Below are 21,087 nucleotides of genomic sequence, written 5' to 3'. Positions count from 1 at the left end.
TCTCTCTTCTGAGCTTCAGTCTAACATCAAGCACCTGCTGAACATCTCCAATTAGATGCCCCTTAGGTCATCCTATTGGCTACAAAGTCAATACTAAGAAAACGGTTTCCCCTTTTTAAGTCTCTTCCTCTTCCTGACTTCCCTATTTCTGAAGAGGGCATCCACAATTCTTCTGAAAGTCATCCTCTACTGGTCTCCCTTAATTGCCAAAATCATCCACTGCATTCCTGGCCATCACTAGTCATCTTGATTTTTGTCTTTTTGTCTTGCCGCTGCTTTGGAAGAGGAAGTAAGGTGGACAACTTTGTGCAACTTTGCCTCACTTAAATCCAATTCATGGGTAAGTCAAGCCATCACCAGGGATGTCATTGGTCTTCTTTCAAAACAAGGAACAACATGTCCACAGATAAGTAAATAGGGGAAGGGAAAGGAACAAATTTTTGTAAATGGCATATTGTGTTTCAGGTACCATGCCTAGACCTTTTCAAATGTTATGTCATTTAATAATGTGTATAAGATATATAGTCAATTAAAAAAAAAAAGGTATTGGAGGGGTATACTAACATTGGAAGGAATCAGTTGACTCCTGAAGACACCTCAGGTGAGGAAGGAAAGTACTCCAGGCCTGGAGAATAGATCACCTGTAAGCCAAAGCAAAGAACCAGGAGATAGAATGTGGTACATGAGGAGCAGTAAGAAGACTGGTTGAGCCAGACAATATAGGCCAGTATGCAATACATATATGTGAGGTTAAAAAAAAAAGCAAAAAACCAAAACTACATTTCTTCACACAGACCAAAACTGAAATTAAAAAAAAAAAATGAAGCAAAACTAATTTCATAGCTTCGTTTTATAACGATTTATTGGGAACTAAGAACTTACTGTTCAGTTTCCCCCAGTGTTATCTTTAGCATCAGCTGGACTTCCCAACAAAAGCTCCTATCATACACGAGACCCACTTTTAAATTTGGGGTGTTTTGGTTGATGAGCTAGATCCAAAAGAGGGTTCCAGAAAAGAGACAAGACTTGAAAAAAGGATTGTATGAGGATCAGAGAAAGAACTGGGGACATGAGCCTGATCAAAAGAAAGCTTTGGGTTGGGGACGGACAGGGCTGTCCCTTGGACAAGGAGCAACCGGGCCAGAGGGTGTAGGAGATACTGAGTCAGATGTCTGCTCCACATAAGTTAAAACCTCCTAACAACAGGAGCGGTCCCAAAGGGGACTGGGCCGACTTTGTAGGGAGGGAGTTCCCAGTTACTGAGAATCTTCAAGTTGAGGCTTGGACAACTTTTTTTCCAGGGAAATTGTTGATCGTTTCTGTTCAGGTGTGGTTTGGCCCCCATGACTTCTGAGGTCCCTCCCAGCTCTGAGAGTCTGTGAGTCTATGAAATGAAAGTTTGACTTAACTTTCTGAAAAGATTGATTGCTGTTTATGGAAATTATCCTTGAAAAAGAAATCCTCTTTCAACTAGTAAATGAGTTGCTGGGGAAACAGATCAAAGGGCTAAAGACTGATTAGGGCTTGTACTCAGATAAGGAAGTCAGTAAAACTTCTCTCTTTTTCAAATGCTCTGCCAGCAGTTGACTGTCTTCCCACAGACATGTGCTTCCTGGATCCACATGCCCAGAAGCCACAGAACTTGGGATCTTTCAAGACCACTGGCAATAACACAGTCTTGACTGTTGACAATAAATTACAGGCACACGGGCTCTCCGCAAACAAGAGTGTAAGCTGAATGAGCAAACAAAATTAAAGATATGGATCATAATAAGGACAATTCTGCTGAAAGGCAAATATGTGAGTCATGGTTTATTAAAATGGAATTATATGTTGCCCATTCCCACTGTGCTACCCACCTTCTCAGAGGTGTGGGCTCCAAGAGGGTTGGCCTGTTTTTTGCCTTTCTTTATAACCCCAGTTCCTGACACATAGTAGGCATTTTTCTTTTCTTTTTGCTTTTTGGAGGGGGAAGGCAGGGCAATTGGGGTTAAGTGACTTGCCCAAGGTCACACGGCTAGTTTTTGTGTTGTGTCTGAGGCCGGATTTGAATTCAGGTCCTCCTGATTCTAGGGCCAGTTGTCTATTCACTGTGCCACCTAGCCACCCTGCATAGTAGGCATTTAATAAATGCCAATTGACTGACTGACTGAGGATGAAGAATCAGACATATATTTTTGAACAGGGTCAGTGTGAGAATTTGTTTTGCCTGACTGCATATTTGTTACAAAAGTTTTGTTTTTCTTTTCTTTTTCAGTGGGTGGGGAGGAAAGAGGGAGAAAAAAGAAAAGTTTGTTAACTTTAAAAAGTTTAATAGAATTTGCTCAGCTAAACTTAGCTTCAACTGTATCTAATAGTGATTCATATCAGGGCGGCCAGGTAGCACAGTGAGTAGGAGCACAGGCTCCAGTGTCGGGATGACCTGGGGATCAAATCTGGGCTCAGACACTCAGCACCACACCCAGAAATAACTGGCCATGTAACCCTGAGCGAGTTACTTAACCCCGATTGTTTAAAAAAAAAATAGTGATTCACATACATTAGAGCCCAGAAGAGAACATAGACAGCAGGGACAGGACCCAGGGCTCATGACAGGGAGAAGGTACATAGACACATGCACAGGACACTGGGAAGGGAAGCAGATGCTTGTCCCAAAGAAGTCCCTCACAGAAGAGAGGATCTTTTCTCAGGGTCCCCCTGGACCATGTTTGCTGGGGTGTCCTGCAACTCCAGATTAAGGAGAAAAGATGGATGAGAGATACTTTGAGGCTCTTAGAGGAAAGCTAACTACCTCCAGAGATAAACCCAGAGACCAAGGGATGAGAGACATAGAGAGAGAGAGACAGAGAGAGAACCTTACAGAGAGAAAGAACAAGAGTATGCAAATGTACACTTGGCCTCTTTTCTGAGCCAGGAAAAACACACACACACATACATATACATACACATACACACACACTCATATACACTCACATACCTCCCTCTTCACCCCCTCCCCAAAAGACAAGACAAAACCCCATCAGACAATGTCTCCCCCATTCTTCAGCTTTACACGTTTTTTCAGACTTCAGAACATGCAGACATCATCAGCATCTCCTCACTACCTTCCCATGGTTACCAGAGGCATCCTTTGTCCTCTCTATGTTCCATTCTGGCCTCACAAACATGTTTCTTCTCTACGTAGACATGTTATCACAAAAGATCCTTCTAGAACAGGTAGGTTTCTTGCGCTGGGATCAGAACATACCGTGTGTCGGCAGGGCGAAGTCGCCTGTGGGGGACACTGAAGACAGCATTCTGCCAGATTCTGTTCTGGGAACCACAAGATGACCTTGCATTCTTTTACTGGGCCTAATTGTTTTTTGTTTTGTTTTGAACGTGGGCAGGAGAGCTTAGAATTGTCAATTCATGCTGTATGTTTAAAAATAACTTTTTAAAAATTAACAAGCACCCATTGGGGGTGAAGGGGAGGCTGGGTGAAGAAGAACACAAGTCTTTTAATATGCAGCGTCAAGGAGAAACAAATTTTCACACTGGACATGTCCAGAAAGAAGTCTTGCTCTGCCTTTTTGTCCGTTCACTCTCTGACAGTAGGTAGGTCTCATTCTTCGCTATCAATCCTCTAGAATCATGCTTAGTCACTGCATCGATCTGAGTTCATAAGTCTTTGGAAATTGGACATTTTCACAATGTTGTTCTAGAATATATTGTCTATCCTTTGCTCACTTTACTCTGTATTGCTTCATCCAAGATCTAGGTTTTTCTGAAAGTGATCTCTTTGTCCTAAAAGTACAATATTATACAATTACATTTGTGCCCAATACGTTGTACCAACTGGCCTTTCCCTTTTTGAACTAGTATCAAACAATTGTGATTTTTACTGCTTTGTAATGCAAGTTGAGACATGGTATTGCCAGGGCTCCTTCCTTCCCAATTTTTTTTCATTGTGTTTCTTGAGAGTCTTGACTTTTTGTTACTCCAGATGAATTTCATTATTACCTTTTCTAGTTGTATAAAGTGATTTATTGGTAGCTTGATTTGTATTTATTTATTTATACTGAATAAGCAAATTAATTTAGGAAGTCTTATCATTTTTATTATATTGGCTTAGCCTACCCATGAGCAATTAATATTTCTGCAATTATTTAGGTCTGTTTCTATTACCATAAAAATTGTTTCATAGTTGTATTGACATAGTTCTGTGTGTCTTGGCAAAAAGAATGACTACTAACTATTTTATACATTCTCTAGTCATTTTAAATGAAATTTTTCTCTCTCTTCCTGCTGGGTTTTGTTGGTAATACATAACAAATGATCATTATTTATGTAGATTTATGTTATTTAACTCTGATGAAGTTATTGTTTCAATTAATTTTAGTTGACTCTTAAGGAATCTCTAAGTATACCATCAAATCATCTGCAAAAAGCTCTAACTTTGCTTCTTCTATGCTCAGACTTACTCCCTAAATTGCTTTTTATCTTCTTGCTACAGCATCTTTATAGCATTCTACCTAACAGGAGCGGCTACAATGGGCATCTACCCATGAGGTATGTCCTCCAACTGTCTGAGGAACGCAGGAGTCAGGTCTATGGTCAACAGGGTTGGGAAAGGAAGATGGTGGGGTCTTGAGAAGAATTTTACTGCCATCTTCCCATGGCTGCTTCTCTTGATCTCCCTCCTCCTGGACAGCCACCTGAAACAAAATCAACAACAGTATTCCTTAAACACCTACATGCACCTGGCACAGAGCTGAGAACTTTAAAGTATTGCCTCATTCATTCCTCATAACTTACATTGTGAAGAAGATGCTATTTTTATCCCCATTTTACAGCTGAGGAAACTGAGGCAAACAGAGATCAAGTGACTTGCTCAAGGTCACATAACTAGTGAATGTGAAGCTGAATTTGAACTCTAGGTCTTCCTGAGTCCAGGCCCAACACTCTGTGCACTATGGCCCCACCTAGCTGCCTTTAGAGAGATGGGCACCTGGGAAGGCTTACTACGACTTGACTCCTGTTTTATAAGAATTCCAGCAAGCAACACATCAGGGAGGAAAACTGGCTCACTGTCAACCTACCCCTTACCTTTTTTTCAGCTAAACTTGGAAATCAGAGAAGGGTCACCAAACAGAGGCACTGAAACGAAAAAATCAGTCACAGAACCTCAGGGGGAAAAAGAGCTGCAGAGTTAATCCTTCCCAGGAAATCCTTGAGCCATAATCATGGAGAATTGTTGTGTAAAAGAATGTGAAGCTGAGCTCTTTGAGGGAGGAAGAAGATTCTGTGCATACCCTAGCAGTCACTCAATGCCCTGATAACAGACTGTGGCAGAGTTCTGCAAACTGTCTCTGCAGGATGAGGAGCCCGAGCTCTACCTGGACCCCTGGACAAGTTGCTCAGTGCAGGGATTAAGGTCGGGACAGGCCCTCCCTACTGTTTGCAAGTGAGGAAGCAAACCAACAAATTTGCTTCTCAATTAACTCCCTTGTGAGCACAATAAATATTCGATAATTGGAATTCTCTCTACTCTGCCCTAACTCCCTCCTCCTCCAATAACTTGCTAAATTCTTTCCTTCTTTCACACAATCTAAGAGAGGGAGATGTCAGAGGACACCCACCCACACCTGACCAGGAACCCAATGTTAAAAATCAAATGTTCAGCTAAGTACTAAGTTTTATTTTGTTTTAAGCCTCTTCCTGAGTTCAAACCAACCTCAGACACTCCCTAGCTGTGTGACCCTGGGCAAGTCACTTAACCCTCTTTGCCTCAGTTTCCTCATCCATAAAATGAGCTGGAGAAGGAAATGACAAAGCACTCCAGTGTCTTTGCCAAGAAAACCCCAAATGGGGGAATGGCCAAACATTATTATGCCATAAGATATTACTAAATAGAAAATTTCATAGGAAACTGGGAAGACCTCTTTGAACTAAGGCAGAATTGAGTGAGCAGAACCAGGAGAATAATTTGTATGGTAAAAAGAGCTGACATTTATATAGTATTTGGTATATGTGACAGGCCTTGTGCTAAGTAAACACTTTATTGATTCTTATAAAAAGAGTGTGAGGTAGATGCTATTATGATCTCCATTTTACATATGAGGAAACTGAGGCAGACAGCTTAAATGACTTGTCCAAGGTCACAAAACTAGGTAAGTGTTGGAGGATTATGGTTTTTCTGACTCCAGGCTGGTTGATCTGTCCACTGTACCACTCAGCTGCCTTACACAATGACAATATTATGAGGAAAAATAACCGTGGATGATAGACTTTCTGATAAATCATAAGTCTAAAAGAATGAGGATGAAACATTTCACTTACCTGCTGAGAGAGATTTGATTAACCCAAAACATAGAAGGGATAGATGTCTTCAGATGTAGCAAGTGTGGCAATTTACTTTGCTGGTCTGTGTGGATATGTATCCAGCGCTTTATTTTTCATGGTTTATTTTACTTTCTCAGTGGGGGAAGGGTTTTTGGAGGGATAGCTTAATAAAAGGAAAAAAAAGATACCTGTGATATGATACACTACATTTATTTTCAACATAATGTACTAAGCAGGCTCCTGCTTTGAATGAAAACTCAGGCACTGAACCACACTGTCAAAAAGGAACTGTGAAAAGATGCTGGCTATATCATCTTGCTAGTAAAAATAAGTATTTCAGTGGCTGGGACTGTTGCTGACATTACTGTTATTGGGGAATGGGGAATATTTACTGAAAAAAATCATTTAGAAAGTCTTATTGTCCCTATTTTACAGATGCAGAAACTGAGGCTCAGAGGTTCAGTAGCTTTCTTGTGGTCACATAGCTATAGTTAGTTGTAGGAAGGAACGACTCCAACCCCTTAGGGATCTGAAGTCCTCTTGCCCAAAGTTACATACCCAATGGCAGAAGCAGGATTTGAACCCAGGTCCTCATACTGATAGGGATGGAATCAGAAACTCCAAAATGAAAAGACCCTGTCTTTGGGATCTGGACCCCAAAGAGGAAAACCCCCTGGATTTTCCCATATGGCCCATGGCTCTGGCATTTGCCTGGGGCAACGGCCCTTCCCAGTTAATTAACTTCCCTTTCATTTGTCTACACCTGGTCCCACCCTAGACCACCCTTAATTCCATCAAGACCCTTTCTCTGTTCCCACAGTCTTCTGTTCCCCCATTAAATAGCTCAGATTCAATCTGGCCCACTTGTATTGACAAGCATCACAAATGCTCAGTTTCCTTAAGAGTCTGGCCAGCATGGCTGATTGTGTTCTAATAAACCTTGTCTTTGGCTGAAAGAAGGCCTGAGCTGAATTCATTTGGGCAGGAACCATATGTCGCTATTTCGGGATCCTGGTACCCCTAAACCTCAACAAGACCAGTGTAAATCACATGCCATTTCCCCTTCACCAGGCTGCCTCCTCTCATGTCTGTAACCAGTAGGCTTCAAGGCTCACCAAAACAAAGTCTCCCAATTGCAAGTGCAAGGCTCTCTCTGTGCCCTCCCACTCTCCCCCTGCAGCCCTCAGTTTCCCTGACTGCAGATTTATTCCACGTGCAGCATCAAGACGTGTCTTTCTCTCTGATGTCATTTTAACAACATAACCTTTCCAAGAATGTTCTTTCTTCCCAGTTGCCAGTTTCCAGGCCTAACTTTGAGCTATTTCTCCTCAGACCTGGCTGGCCAAGAAGACCGATTGCTGGGTGGACCATTGGGTAATCTTTTAGATATCTGGAAACTTCCTTAAAAATATGATCTGTGGATATGGGCAATTGAGGCATAAAAGGCATGATAATCCAGGGAGGGAATAGTCACTAGCAAAACAAATTTCCTGACCTAGAAGGGGATGATTAAAAGTGTGTGTGTGTGTGTGTGTGGGGGGGGGGGTGGAAGGGAGGGAGGGAAGAAAAAGAACCAGCATCTAAGGGCCTCTCTTAGACACCTGGAGAGTAGCTGAACAGACTTTGACATATTACAGTAAGGTAAGAGAAAGAATGAAAGAGATGATTTCAGAGAATCTTGGGTAGTTATTTTTAGTGACACCAAATTCTGTGCATTAGAAAAAAGGATTGAAGGCAGTTCAGAAAGGAACATAGACAAGGAGGGCAGTACTGAGATTAAATTGCAGACTTCATTATACATTATACAGTAGTTGTTTTTAAAGCAAGCATCACGAAGGGGAGATTTTCAGTTTCATATGTAAAGCTCTTATATTCTGCATATATCAAAATGCTCTTTCCTGGTGTGTATTTTTATATTTTATTTTATTTTTAAATTACTAATGAAGTCATCTAGAAATGCCCTTTTGGGGTGTTTACTTTTTTTTTTTTAAGAAACTAGTATAGTAATAAAGTCACCTAGAAACAGGTGTTTGAGGATTTTTTTTAAAGTTGTTTTTTTTTTAAGAAACCAATCTAGTAATGAGGTTGCCAAAGAATGGGAAAAACTGCCATTTCCCCAACCAGCGACTTTACAGAACACAAAACTCATCCTTTGCTCCTAGCACTTGGTTCATCAGACATGAATGTGTGTGTGTGCCTGAAAGGATACTGGACTTGGAGTCTGATCACTGGCTGACCCTCAATTTCCTCATCTGTGAAATGGGGCTGCTGGGGTCTCTTGAAGTTTATGCCTCTATAAGGATCTGAACCTTCAGACTTAAGGGCGGGTGGCAGGTATTGATTGCCAGTCCTCTAGAAAAGCCCAGTAAATTTTCTGTAAATTAAATTAAGGCCGAGGTCTCCAGAGAGGCACCTGGCTCAGTCCAGGGGGTGTGAGGCTGCCTTAGAGTCTCTCTGGAACTTCAGTCTCTGGGCCACCAGATGGCGATGTTGTCAAGTGAACTATGGCTGGTGGGGGCAGAGGATGGGAGGTCTGAGCAGGGTGGTCAATGGCTTAGAGCCAAAGGCCCCTCCAAGGCCCCCCAGGCAGCTCCCCTAGTTTATAGATGAGGAACTAGGGCCCAGATGGGTTAAGTGACTCGTCGGCGAGGCCGTGATGGGGAGAGATCTGAACACAGGTCTTCCTAACTCTCGCCACCATGCCCGAGTAGGTAGGTGTGGTTCCTCCCAATTTGAAAGTAAGCTCCCGGAGGGCAATCCCCACACTTAGCCTAGCACAAAAAGTGCTTCATAAAGGGTGTTTCTTCCACTGAATCCTCGTCCTTTTTCCAGTTTGTATCATTTCACACAAGGCTTAAAACTATTTTTTGTAACCAGACAACAACCCTAAATGAATATTTAATTATGAACATTCCTAAACTGATGGAAGGAATGGCTGGGCAGAAGACTGCACAAAGGAAGGGGCCTATTTACACCACTATAAGCCTTTAGGTCAACTCACCTCCAGTGGTTAATAAATGTTTGTTGAATGAAGGTTCAGTGAATTGAACTGGGAAAAGTTCTTGGGCCTTTGTTAGTCTAATGACTAAGATCTGTTAGTCAAAAGCTGAGCTCGGCCACATCTTGCATTTATTTGGATGGTGCTGGGGTTAAGTGTATACCAGAGAAACACAAATTACTGGAGCTGGAAAGGGCCTGAAGAGATAACCAATCCTCATTTTACATTTGAGTAAACTGAGGCCACAAAGCTATTAAATTCAAGAGCTGGGACTCCGTTTGGCACCAGCTGACTCAAAGTGTGGTGCTTTTCTCACTATAAGACCTGAATCTTATTGAAACTGCAAACAATTATTATCCTTTTTTACAGAAGTCTAAACTGAAATCTGGTGCATGAATTGCTCAATTGTTTCCTTTTCCCTGACTGCTGACTCTAGCCTCTTGTACAATCTTTGTGTCGTCTATGGGATACTGGTGGAAACTATTGGTCCAGGCAAGGATGAATTTCATAGTTAATCAGTGAAAGGACAAAATCTGTGAAAATAAGAGCAAAGTCTTTGTGCGGCATGAGCACCCAGATCTACCCTGAGCATTTCTTATAGAAAACATAGGGAATGGAGGGGGGATGCTGCATTTACACACATTGGTCTGGGAAACACATCAACAACCCCCAACAGATCTTCAACAAGTCATTTCAAGGAACCAAACCCGTCATTTTAAAGATGAGAAAACCGAGACCTGGTAAGGTGAAGGCGTTTGGCCAAGTTCAAGTGCATAGAAGTGGCAGAGCTGGGATTTGACCTCATGCCCTCTAATGGTAAATTCAGCAAACCTGCTATTGCTCTACCAAGGGTGGGGAACCTGTGGACTGGAGGCCACCTGTGGCCCTCTAGATCCTCAAGTGGGGCCCTTTGATTGAATCCAAACTTCACAGAACAAATCCCCTTAATGAAAGGATTTGTTCTAGGGTCACTTGCAAAGTTATTAAAGTTCACTTCAATAAATGGTGATTGACACCCTCTGATTTACCAGGCACTATGCTAAGGGATGGGGGCATACCCAAATAGTAAGATTTCTACTCAAGATGCTTCCTGTCTTGTAATGGAAATGAGACAAGCACGATGATCACTACTATCATCATAATAACCCTGTAAGTAAAAATACCATTCTCTCTGTTGCGGTTTAGGGGCGCTGGGACCCCTAAATAGCATTTTATCCATGAGGAAACTGAGAAACTAAGAAGAGAAGTGACTTGCCAGGCAGCTAAGTGGTTCTGTGGGCAGAGGTGAGGAAGAGCTGAGTTCAAATCTGGATTTAGTCATTTCCATGTTGGGGACCACTGGAAGTCACTTAAGCTCTGTCTTCCTCAACCATCTCACCAGTAAAATGTGGATGACAATGATAGCATCTCCCTCACAGGGTTCTAAGGATTAAATGAAGTAATAAAGTGCTTTAAAATACTTTACAAACCTAAATGGAAGATTTTATTACTGTTGTGTCTAAGTTAGAATTTTAAATAAGGGATCTGCATTACCAGTCATGAACTCCTTCTACTACCATTAGACTGTCCCCAATCTTTGGAAATGATGCCCTAGGGTTCTGCTGTTCAGATTGGTGAGAACCTTCCCCCAGTATTTAAGTGACCTTATGGCTATCTTCTCAGCACAAAGTAATACTTTCATAAATAAAAAAGGCTTTACTTTTTCATTCATTCATTCATTCCTTCATTCATTTATGATAGGAAGAGATAAATGGTCTAAGTAATATACACTGTGGTGTATGTTGGTCCCAAATTAAAGCAGCAGGCCTGGATGGCCTAGTTTTTACCTGGAATAATCCAGTCTAAATCTGCCCCTTTCATTACTGGCCTCTAACAGTCTTCTAAAGAGGGGGTTTATGATCCGGTATCTCAATGGACCAACTGACTGAAAATAATATTTGACTGCCAGACAAAAGTAGCCAAATATGAACCATGACTGTTCACTAAAATCCCAGAGAAAGGCTATGCTTGAACAACAAAGCTCCCCCTTCTTCCTGGACTGGAAGCAGGCCTGTCTTTCTAATGGATGGACCCTTATCTCCTGGATACTCCATTTCGGCTATGGCAAAGGGCAGGCACTGAAGGTTCAGGAGCTAGGGAGGTTGCGGCTGCCTGGCCAGCAGGAGTCACACCCCTGAATCCCCACCTCCAAACAGGCAGCAGCCACCTCGAAAAGTAGGTCACAGGTGGCTGGCTGCTCTTGGCTGCCAGGGCCTTCGCTGGAGTGGAACAGGCGCCCTAAGAACTGACAGCAGCAGAGCAGAAGTGCCCAGAGCTCCTTGGCCCACTTCCTTGAAGCAGGCTTGTGGCGGTGGCCTGGGGAGTCCAAAATGAACAGGTCACCTCATTGGCCTCGAGCTCTCAGAAGTACTGGAAGGCAGGCTCTACCCTTGTCCTACTCCTGTGGCCACCACCCAAGCAGACAGAGCAGTATGAAGTAAGGAAAGAGCTGGCAAGCCTCCGTGGATGCCAAAGCATGGTGCCTGACCCCGTCCAACCCAGCTTCTAGGTCTCAGATTGTTACTTGGCCATGATCTGTGCCATAATTCCCACCAACCAAACAGAGAAGGGCATTGTGGGAGAACTGGCCTTACCTCCACTGCCCCATCTAGGTTCTATATTTTGTCCCATGAACATGAAAATATTAGGGACAGCTAAGTGGTATAGTAGACAGTGTGAGAACCTGAGTTCAAATCCTGCCTCAGACACGTTAACCTTTGTTTGCCGCAGTTTCCTCATCTGTAAAATGGGGAAAATAATAATAACATCCACATCCCAGGGGTAGCATGAGGATCAAATGACCCAATGTATGTTTTGCAAAAACTCAACATGCTATAAAATTACTAGTTATTGTTATTGTAGTACTATTAGTTATCATTACTAATCATTGTATCTATGAATGCCTAATTCTACTACACTCCATCACTGTATGATTCTGTCCTTTCACCTTTCAGCCCCTTACAGTGGGGTACTTCCATTTTCCTTCTGAAGACTGAGCTTAATCACTAATTAATTAATCATTCATTAAGTACTTCTAGATACTGGCACCTCACTAGCTGCTAGGAATACAGATAGAAAAGTGAGACAGCTCCTGGCCTAAAGGAGCTCAAGTTCTTGTGGGGTTAAGGAGATGGATGGACAAGCATTTACACAGAACCTACTATGTGCCAGCAGGCAGCTAGATGGCTCAGGGCATAAAGCACTGAGTCTGGAAGATCTGAGTTCAAATTCGGCAAGTCACTTAACCTCTGTTGGACTTAATCTACTGGAGAAGGAAGTGGCAACCACCCCAGTCTCTTTGCCAAGAAAACCTCCCGGACAGTATTGGTGTGCTGTGATCCAAAGGTCTGACCAATAGTTGGACACGACTAAATGGTTGAACAGCAGTATACCAACACTGCGATAAGTATTTTTTTTAATATACCATTTGATCCTCACAATTATTAGCCCCATGCTGCAGCTGAGGAAACTGAGGCAAACGGACTAGCCCAAGGTCACACTGATGGTAAGTGTCTAAGGCTCAGAGCTCTCTCCATAGTGCCACCAGCTTCCAGCAATGGGAAGATAAGGGGGTGGGGAGAAGGAGGAAATCATTCAGTAGAGGAAAGGTACAAACTAACTACACGAGGTCTGGAGGGTGCTAACTACCGGGCTAAAGTCTCTCTGCCAAGGCATACACTATTCATGCCCACACCGACCCTAGCCAGAGTCTAGCGTTTCACTGGGTATACTGTATTTGGCGTGCCTGTATTTGGGGAGGGGTGAGTGAAAGGGTTACCGTGGGGCAACAAGCTGGTTGTTAAATCGCCACAGCGATTTTAAGTTTTCCCAAATTCAGAATTTGTAAATCTACCAAATCCTTAAGCTTGGGGACTTTCATGTTATTGTTCCAAGAGGTTTGCCTCAAGCTGGGAAAACCCACTGCAACCGATCATCTTTCAGCCCTAGGAGCCAACACTCATCCATAATGAAACAGTGACCCAAAGAGCAGGATTCTTTAGGGAGGCCTCTCTGTCGAGGGTGCTGATGTTACTTGTTGGGGCTTAGTTTGCCTGAGAGGAGGAGTTGGAAGGATGGACTTCCCAGCAAGAGACCCAGGGGTGCACAGTGAGAGCACAGGAAGCAGCAGATTGAGAAAGGCCCCAAAGAGGCTGGCTAATTGTCACAAGGGAACCAAAGGGGCTTGAACTTCCTTCCATCCCTCAAGTTTCTGCCCTCTCCACAAAAAACTCCCAAACCAAATTATCTGGAAGTATTTCTCCAAAATTGGAAGTCCCTCCTTTCTTTCCTTTCCTAAATCCTTTCCTCACAATAGCACAACTCCTGGTCTGAGGTAGCAAGTGAGAAGAGAAAAAAACAGCAGGTGCCCTTTATGGGCAGGAAAACTTGACTAGACTGCTCTGTGAAGAGGTCACTTTGTATGCACACAAACTCCTGAGCACAAAAAATGCATGTTCCTGCTGTGGGGCACAGAGGCCCAGCAGGCATTGATAAAATCAAAATATTTGACCAGCAAGGAGCCACAGTTCCTGAGAGGTCACAAAGCTAGTAAATAGCTGAACTGGGATTTGAACTCAGCTTTTCCTGACTCCAAATCCCAAACTCACAATCTGATATTCCATATGGTTTAAAGCCCAGCTCAGAGGTAGGTAGGAAGTGGCCCTGATCCAGTCACCACGGCCAATCCCAAATAACAGGGATCTCTGACCATGGTCCCTATGAGATCTGGGCAAATTCCCCAAATCCTATTTGGAGTCTAAAGACCAGAGTCACACTGCACCAATACACCCAGGGGTCATTTTCTTCCACTCTGCCCCTCCAGCTGGATCACTAAGTCTCTCCATCATAAAAAAGGCATTAGCTAACATTCACACAGACTTTATTGAAACAGTTCCTGAGTGGGGCCCAGTGAGGAAGAACCCAAGACCCACAGCAGGGCCTCGGCTGGTTGGGGGTCACTCAGGGAGTCTTAATCAGGGTTCAGAGCCCAAGCCAGAGCTCTTCTGGGCTAGAAGCTTGTCACTGTTTTTTATCAAGAATGGAGAGGAAGGTCTCAGAAAATGTAGACGAGGCTTTCCAACCAGTACTGAGCCCTATTTCCTCATAGTCACACCCACCACAGAAAACCTTCCACTATTAAAGCAACCTGATCATCCCAGCCGAGAAGGAGCCGCCTACATTCTACTGTGCAGTTGGCTTTCACACCCAGGGATGACCTGAGGAGCCTCTCCCCCCCTCCATAGTCTAGTACCATAATGTCACCTCCTCTCCCCTCCCCCACAGTCTGGCTCCCCTGTGGGGTGACCTCCTCTCCCCTCCCCCACAGTCTGGCTCCCCTGTGGGGTGACCTCCTCTCCCCTCCCCCACAGTCTGGCTCCACTGTGGAGTCACCTCCTCTGCCCTCTCCACTCCCCAGGGGACCTAGATCCCGGCAGCCGAACCTGCGACTCCTTTTTGAGTGTTTATTCCTATCTGCTTATTCCCATCTGTGGCATCAAGCACCCCAGCGTCCCCAGGGTCACTGCCAACACAGGTTCTTGGATCTGCTTTGATAAAGGAAAGTAACTCAAAATGGGTTAACAAGCTTACTTTAATCAGTCAAATATGTATCCTTTACCTAGTTCAGGGGAAAGAGGTCAACACCCCCAACTTCAGAATATACAGACAGAATTATCAAGACAGCAACAGATCAAGTAGACAAATTTCCGAACTGTCCAACCATTACATCCATACCAAACAACATCTGGGTTTCAAAGCTGGGGGGCCCTGGACAACGGCTTCCCAGGGTTTCATCTGATCAAATCACAAAACATTTCTCAAAGTGAGCCCCAAAACAAAGCTGCACATCAGGGCTTATATAGCCTTCTCCTGGCTCAGAGAATGTAACAACCTTGTTGACTTACTGGCCAATCAAGAAGTATCTACTGAAAAACAAGCCTCCCACCCCAGGCTCCAGGTGCACTTTAGCCTAGGGGCAGGGAAGATCTTTAAATTTACATTCCCATCACACCATCTGAAGGATCTCAGAGCTGTACTGGACAACAGAGTCCAGCCTAAGCCTGAAATGAAAACTCCAAGGGTTCCTATGCTTAATAATTCGGAGAATGATTAAACTTAACACATTTGTGGGGCACCTGTTCTGCCTTGGCCCTCAAGGAGCTTATAGGCTAAATAAAAGGGATATGACACCCACTGATGAAGGTATAAAGTGAGGTGTAAAGTACTATCAGGTTTGAGGGATGAAATGTGTCAACCTCTGTGCTAAACCCTGGGGAACAAAGAAAGGCAAAAACAGTCCCTGCTCTCAAGAAGCTTTCAGTCTAGCAGGGGGAAGACAACATGTACACAGCTGTGTAAAAACAAGACATAGAAGAGATAGTCTCCATTCTGATAGGGAAGGGGCTAGCATTAAGGGGTTTGGAGAAAGGCTTTGTGGAGGGCCTCCACAGGAAACTGCAAGAAACGAAGGAAGAGAGGTAAATAAAATATATAGGGAACAGGCCAATTGGGCTGGAGAGGTAGAGCCCAGAGGGGCATGGGATGATGATGAAACAAGAGTTGAAAGGTCATGAGGGGCCAGCATGCAGGCTTGGAACGACAAGCCTGGGCATTTTCCCCTAGTAAAATGAATCCCCAGATCACTTGATTTTGTCAAAGATGAAGGGAAATAGATAGGTTTTTTAGGTGAGCAGAGGGAGATTTTTAGGCTTTAAAAATGAAAGGATAAATTGTGACTGTGGGACTAATAACTTTTTAACATGTGAAATCTATTCTGCATTGTATGCCACCAGATTTTTGCTTTTGTTCCCTAAAATAAGATCATGACTCCTTCTTCAATTCACTGATTGGCAGTGAACTGGTTAAGTCCTTCCATTGATATATGGCTCTGACACTTACTGGCCAGGTGACCTCCTCTTAGGTAAACTGAAGGCCTTGGGCTGGGTGACTTCTGAAGTGCCTTCCAGCTCTAAAGAGATAATGACCAGAGGCAGAGGATGGTAGAACTCAGAGCACTGAATTGGGGCGTCAGTAGGGGACTCAAAGGACCTGGCTTAGTTCCTCCCTGTGCCTCAATATCTTCATCTGTAAAGACATTCTTTAAGAACCCTACTGGGTCTAAATCCCATGATGATCCAATGCCAGACAAGGGACTTTAAACTTCCTTTGGAAGACAAGAGGGCCTGAGAAAAAGGTGACCAAATCTAATCAGATCTATTCATAAGGAAAGTCTGGGAAGCAGCAGGAAGGAGGGACCAAAGGAGGACAAGTCGGCAGGAAGGCCGGGCAGCTACTGCAATTTTCAAGCAAGAGGCGGTAACCGAATGCCAGGATGAAGGTGGTAGCAGAAGAAACAGAAAGAAAGGAGGCCAGAGGTTTTGGAGCTAACAGTCACAGGACTTGGGAAGAGCCTGGCTCTGAAAGGAAATGGAGCACTGAAGGTGAATGTGGAAGTTTTCAAGCCTAGTTCCACTGGGCTTCCTCTGACTCAGTAGTCCAGCCTACTGCATGGAAAGACACCAGCTTTCAGGGTCTTTCTTTAACATTCCTAAAATCTCAGATCTAAGTGTCTTTCTTTGTTAGATCAACTCCTCAACCACATTTTGCCTGTCCTTTACCTACACTTAGGATGAGACAGCAATATATTCCCAAAAGCATGTCTTAGGGTGTTTATCCAAATTTTCCTGGAAAGCCAGGTTCTAGGGATCCACATCTATTGAAATAAGAAAGTTAACAGAAACTCCGTATAGAAATTCACCAAATAACAAGCATTTATTATGCACCTACATGCCAGGCACTGTGCTAAAACAAACCACACACAAATAAAGCCACCTCAAAACGACCTCCTTTTCCCCCTCAGGGAATACTAAACTAAGCATGGGAACAACAACAATAAAAATAACGGCTAGCAAAGAGCTTTACAAATATATATTTTTTTAAGGTCCCTTCTGATCCTGAGTTTTTTAAAGCCCTTAGCCCACAGTGCACAGAGTTAAATGCTTAATGTTTGTTCCCTTCCCCTTTGCTCAAATGACTTTTAAGGCATTTTTCTTTAAAGAAGTTCATACAAATGGAAAAAAAAATATTGTCTCATGAACTTCAATTTGTAACCATCTGCTAGATACAGGCAGTATACCTCACAGTCATTATTTTCCTCAGGGGTATTTTCTGAAACCTATAATCAAAGTGTAATTGTAAATTCACTTGGGACTTTCCCAAGTCTAGTAGGGGGTAGGAGACCCTAACCTTCCTCTGAAGACAGGAAGGGTGGTCTCTGGCAGTATCACACTTTCTAAAATGACAATACAAATACTTTGGTTTGTTTTTAGTCTTATCATTAATAAAAATTCAATTTCAATAAGTATTTGAGTGCTGATGGTGGTGTTTAAAGAGACAGTCCTTACTCTCCAAGTTGCTTAGAATAGATTCTCCTTGGGGCCAGAGGCCCCAGACCAGAAAAAATTATGGCACCGGCTTCAGAAGTTTGTTCCCTTGAAATGTAGATGGAAGAGTTAAGAGAAACAAAGAAAATGGAAATGAGCCAAAGGAACCCAAAGGCTTCCCCAGGGGAGAGAGAAGGAAGTTAGACAAGGTCGTAGTAGACATCTTTGGCTTGGCCACAGCTCCACGACCTGGTTAAGAGGGCATCCACTAAGAGGGTTAGGGTGGCTCTGGAGACCCCAAAATACCAACACGCCGGGTCCCGCCCAATGAATTCGACTCAAGTCTTCTCGGCCAAAGAAAAGTAATTTATTAAAAGTTGGTTTACATTAGACACAGAGTAAGTCTATGGTAGTCTCACAATTCTATGGCATTCTATGGCACTCTCACCCACTTCGTATTAGATGGGGTCGTATATACAGAAAATTGTGGGAGGAATCTAGGGGTGGTCTAGAGGAGGAGTTTGGGGAGGGTCTTCAGGAGGAGTTAATGAGGTCAATGAGTGATTAAGGGTGGGAGGCCATCTGGAGATTACAGACAATGGTGGGCTAGGCCAGTTCAAGGGTGGGAAGTCTAGTAACAGAGGCTTGAGCAAAGCCACAATGTAAGGCTTATAGCCTCATGCAAAAGCCTCTTCAAATGGGATGATTTAATCTAGAGTCCAAGGGAGGTTCCCAGAGCCTGTACCTCAAGGACTCAAGGAGAGTTGGAGGGGGCTCCCAGAGCCCATACCTCATCACTGGGGCCTGCAGTCAAGAGGGCACAAAGGCTCTGGCCAGGCTTATTTTTCTTAAGAAAATCCCAAGACCTAAATGCAGTGTTCATGTTCTAAGTTACCTGGATGAGTGCAGAAATGTGACTGTTATATGTGGGTCAGAATGACAGTGGCTTACAGGAGAGCTCCATTCTCTATATAGAATTTTAGACGGTATTTTGTTAGTTCAGTATTTTAAAATGGGGAGAAAACAAGAGTCACCTAAAAAGGGCCTCCGCAGTATTTTTTTTTTTTAACTCTTTGGCCTTTCTAACAGCCACTGGGCCTAGCCCCATAAAGAACTTAGATACTTTGAATTTAGAGGGTTAATAGCAAGCTTTATACACTTTTGGTATAAAAATCTTGCAATTATCTCCTTGTTCCTTTTGACTTTTTGATCTTAGCTTTTGCTTCTGATGATAATTACCCCTTAATTAGCACCCACCACTGTATCATCTAAGTAATTATAGTAAGTGGAGCCTGCACCCCAACAAGTAGTCTTCAAAGAAAATTATAAAATAAGGTCCCACATTGACTTTTTAAAGCAAAACTGGTTCAAATAAACACTCCTGCAGAGACTACACCCTGAAGGATAGAGAGCTCAGACCTAACTTCCATTCAAGCCAGCTGCAATAGAGTCGGCTTTTACAAAGAAAAAAAAAAAGAGATACTATGCATAAAAATTGTAAAAATGCAGTTTATCTATATTTACAGTAATGCATCCATCTATCTGTGGTGCTTTAATCATTCAACTGCTAAGCAGCACCAATGCCTTGAATCGGAACTGTTTTCTATGGACTCATATACATATAGCTTCACTAACATACTGGTTACATATTGTTTAAACTATTCTTTATGATTTAGGAGATGGCCACTTTGGCCACTTTAAGTGTTTCATAAACATAACCTTTAGGCATATGAATAGAAGGACTTGAGGAAAAATGGTAACTAATACCTTATTAATTTCTCAAGTAATTACCTAAAGCTCCATTAATTTCCCCTCTTCCCCAAGAATGAGACCACATATAGATACAGAAGTCATGAATATGGTTTTATTTTGGTTATCTTTATTAAACTTTAAGTGGGAAGAGAAATGACAGTGATAATTAAAATAAAACCCACAATACATTGTTAAAGTTGTCAGATGAAAAACACAATCTCATAGATATTATCCAGTATCAACTCCCTTAAGTTTCAAACGAGCAAACTGAGGCAGATTACTAGAGACAAATAACTCAAGGACACCAAATAACTGCAGGCAAAGGCAGAATTAGAAACCAGGTCTCCTTTATGTCCAGATGAATGCAATTCGACAGTTAACATACAATTGGGTCAAATAAATCTAGTTTTCCATTGATGAGGTTTTTGAAGGTTTAGTACACAAAAAAATATCGAACAAATAATCACTGTGCTTTCACAACAAGTTCTAGCATGGTGGGGGGGAGGGAATAAAGGAGAGAGGGAGGGAGACAGAGAGATAGAGCAGCAGAGAGACAGAGGGAGAGAGAGAGGATCACAGATCTAGTTACCTGATCCCTTAAGGATCTGTGACATCAGTTGCTGGCAGCTGTCAATTTCCAGGATGACTCATTTGGAGCACCGAGGAATGTCAGAGGATAAAGATTTTCTGATTCTTTAAAATGGAAAAAGGTGCTTGGTTGCTTTCTTCTATAAAGGGTATTTTAAACATGTTTTCGTGATATCTTCATGAGGGCTGCATTTTGTCGCTGATTGCGTGGGTCAAGAGAGAGACCAGAGACGGGGAGAAGCAGAGAAGAGACACAGACAGAGGCAGCGGGGTGAGGGGTGTTTAGCCCCAGTCTCTCTCCAGCACCAAGTGCCCCCAGCATCCCGGGCTCCATGGGCCTCTTTAAGGAGCCTATGGGAGCCCGGACTGACCGTGCCGGCAGGTGGGCACACTCTGCCCCGTCCCGGTACCTACCATTAGGAGTTCGAGGGCGCCTCTGGGTCCTCCGGCTGCGGCGTCGCCGCAGGGCAAGCCACGGACACCGAGGCATATGCTCGGTCCCAGTCTCAGCACTCTCTCCCCCGACCGGAAGTTTCAGTAGGCGCTAGCAGCGGCAGCCCGAGTCCCGGGCCCCCAGGCCTCGACGAAGCGCGGGCCCTTCCTCCTTACTCGTTACTTCCGAACACCAGGGCTCACCCACACCCCCGCCCCAGGAGTGCGGCCCGGGACTACACCTCCCGTCGGCCCTCGCGGCAGAGACCATGGCGGGCCCCGGCGCGTGTGGCGCCCCGCGCCTGCGCGACGGTTAGTCCGAACGGCGGTGCGATTGGCTGCGGCGGCCGGGGCCGCGCGGGGCCTGTGGGAAGCGCCGTGACGGAGCTGGCGGCTGGGGGAGGAAGGGGGGCGGCCGGCCGGGGAGCGCAAATGGCGTTGAGATGGTTCAGGGCCCTGCTCAAACTCCAGCCCTGACCACTCACCGGGCAAGAAGGAGGCGTAGGCGGGGGCGGCGGCGGCGGCGACGGCGGCCCAGCGCGAGGAGCAGCTAGTCAGCACCGGCGGCGCGGACGG

General features: G+C 44.0%; 1 protein-coding gene and 1 long non-coding RNA gene across 4 annotated transcripts in view; one reads left to right on the top strand and one right to left on the bottom strand.

Moving 5' to 3' along the window:
- Nucleotides 1-844: 844 nt before the first annotated feature.
- Nucleotides 845-20,813, bottom strand: LOC138148593 (uncharacterized). 2 transcript variants are annotated; one of them, XR_011165099.1, is made up of 3 exons: nt 20,494-20,776; nt 3,248-4,694; nt 845-1,734 (listed from the first exon to the last, which is right to left on the bottom strand). It is a non-coding gene; the product is annotated as an uncharacterized lncRNA (long non-coding RNA). The 2 variants fall into 2 exon arrangements; XR_011165098.1 differs by having other exon boundaries at nt 845-4,694; nt 20,494-20,813.
- WAPL (WAPL cohesin release factor) overlaps nt 19,997-21,087 on the top strand; it is a 112,058-nt gene continuing 110,967 nt past the window's right edge. For both annotated transcript variants that reach the window (XM_069071360.1, XM_069071356.1), the window contains exon 1: nt 19,997-20,201. The gene's annotated coding sequence lies outside the window, so the exon portion shown is untranslated. The remainder of the gene's footprint in view (nt 20,202-21,087) is intronic.

Source organism: Petaurus breviceps, unplaced genomic scaffold (genome assembly GCF_028583685.1).
Source record: "Petaurus breviceps papuanus isolate PSGF00001 unplaced genomic scaffold, PetGlider_PUasm1.0 90825, whole genome shotgun sequence".
NCBI lineage: Eukaryota > Metazoa > Chordata > Mammalia > Diprotodontia > Petauridae > Petaurus > Petaurus breviceps.
The sequence above is the reverse complement of the archived record's forward strand: the minus strand, read 5'-3'. Positions and strand labels throughout refer to the sequence as shown.